The sequence below is a fragment of the Fragaria vesca genome, linkage group LG6 (genome assembly GCF_000184155.1).
Source record: "Fragaria vesca subsp. vesca linkage group LG6, FraVesHawaii_1.0, whole genome shotgun sequence".
NCBI classification, from domain to species: Eukaryota; Viridiplantae; Streptophyta; class Magnoliopsida; order Rosales; family Rosaceae; genus Fragaria; species Fragaria vesca.
The window spans coordinates 19,701,740-19,704,399 of record NC_020496.1 but is presented as its reverse complement, the minus strand read 5'-3'; positions in this window follow the sequence as shown (position 1 = coordinate 19,704,399).

Below are 2,660 nucleotides of genomic sequence, written 5' to 3'. Positions count from 1 at the left end.
AGAGAGAGAGAGAGTTGGGCGAGATTTTGTTCGATATAGAGAGTTGGAGGAGTATGAGAAATTGGTTTTTACATAAGGTATGAGAGATCATGACCATTGATTTGGAACGGACAGTCAAGATCGACTTATTAGGCAATATTAGGAGAGGTTTCTTAGGAGAGAATCCGGATCCCTTATATTAGTAAGTAAAGTCTGCTGAAATCTTTGAACGTATATTGGTGGTGTTGATCTCGATATCAACCTAATTTTATGTTAGGTAGTGCTAGAGGGTCTTAATAAGGCTTAAGATTTATGGCCTTAATCCTATATGACATGTCGTGTCACATAGACACATCATCAATTTAATAAATCATGTCATTTCATTTTTAGGTAAAGTCACAATCGTAACCTTAATAATTAATGGATGCTACATACTAATATGAAATATTTTCTTACCCTTTTAATATGGATGCGTATATACCAAGTTTAATTAACTAATTAATAATAATGACCAAGTTAATAATCTTACCAAATTAGGCTTTTATACCATAAATCAATTTCATAAATTTATTAAAATTTCCTTCTATCTTTGTGAATCGAAATTTAGTTCCATTTTAATATTTTATTTTTGCAATTTAAAATTATGATATTTATATATAAACCATATTCTGTTAAGAATTTTGAAAATAAATAAAAATAGAAAAATCTCTATCGAATTTATTTTGGATGATTACGTGTGTGTATGTGTGTGTGTGTGTATATATATATATATTTCATAAGTAATTCGTGACAAACTATTGAGGATGCATCATGCATGAATGTCACTGTAATTTTTTCTCTTGGACGTAAATTGTTTTTCCTTAGACAAATTATATATATATATATATATCATAAGAATTCGTTGTTTTTGAACAAATATATTCACAAAAATATATGTATTTTCACACTATATTTAACGTTCAATCTAAGCATGATAGTGATGAAAAAGAAAAGAGAAAGAAAATGTTAGAAATATATATTTTTTAATTATAAAACAAAAACAAAAATTAAATTTTTTCTCTTAATAAAAAGACAAAATAATCTAGAGCCATTGGATTTGGAATGATAAGATTGTATTTTTGCTTAAAAACGACATGACATAATCTTTTTAATTGATTATGTGTTTAGGTGACATAACATGCCACCTAAAATTAAGGCCACAAATCTTTAAAAATCTGGAATAGCAGGGATGAGGCTTTATGGATCCTTGTTGTTTGTGGATAGTATATTGAATTATGGAAGACTTCTTTGGACTTCAGGATAATATATAATTTATGGACTAAAATCAGTTTGATCATTTAAATATATATTTTTTTAAATCAGGTTGGTCATAGCTTGTACTCTCAAACGACATCATCTAAGTCTAAAATTTGAATATGTGACTTCAAATATTGATGAATTTATCAATAAGCATATACAAGCACAATATTTAAATTAACCATCCAAAATATATTGCGGTAATTGCGATTCAGTATTGTGATATACAATAGGAAAAAAATTATAAGTGGATTAGGAATCCTAATAGGTGAGATTAAGGAACAAATCTCATATAAAAGGAAAATGATTATTGGCTTTAATAAGGCCTAAGATTTGTAGCCTTAATCTTAGATGACATAGACACATCATCAATTAAAAAAATTATCCCTGGTAGATCGATAAAGCTACCTTTTCAAGTTCAAACAACAATGAAAAATGTGATTTGCATAGAGAACCCTAACATTGAAAGAAAATAATATATATAGTTTTTTTTGTAAGAACGAATTTCTTAGATCGAGAAATTTTTCTGTCCTCCAGGAGGACCACGTCAACATGCCTAGTGGTCCTCCTTGGTAGGAAGCCGCCATATAGTATTTTTTGACATGTCATAATAAGGTAAAACAATTACTGTATTTAACTTAAGTAAATCCAACTTTTTCTTAAAAAAAAAAAAACAAAACAAAACAAAACAAAAAAAACTAGAAGTAAAACAAAACAAAATACAAAACAAAAAAAAAACCCAAATACTAGAGTTCATCTCATCTCCTTACCGAAAAGAAAAAAAATCAAATCTCCATGGTAGTTCACTAAATTAAGATCACTCACTTAATACTATAGACATTCTAGAAACTCTTTTGCTTTGTTCTTTCATGAGAACATTGGGACATTTGAAAGAAACGTGAAAGGTTTAATAATTATTTTGGAGTAGTTCAAACTTAGCTCCAAAAAATACAAATCTCCTTGTTGTTTACCTGTTTCGGTTTAGAGAAATTTTAAATATACACTTCTAATATCTTAATACACACCCCTTACTTTATACACCACCTATCAAGTTTTTCATTTCAGTATTAAATTTAATACACATCTCAAACTGCCTAAAATGCCCTTAATTTATGAAATATTCCATTATTTTGTCTTATTTTTGTTAGAAATTTTTTGTTATCATCGTTCAATTTATAATCAAATGATTATTGTTATATCTCAACTCTAAATCATCAATACAAGTTTTCAAAATTCACAAGCTAGTAAAATTGTAGAAGTACAATAGCTATTAAACATAGATAGCTAGTTATTCGATAAAACATTTCACGATTAAGATGCAGTACTTGACAACATGATCTGCAAGATCAAACTAAAGCTGATACAGATAAAAAAAAAAATAAAAA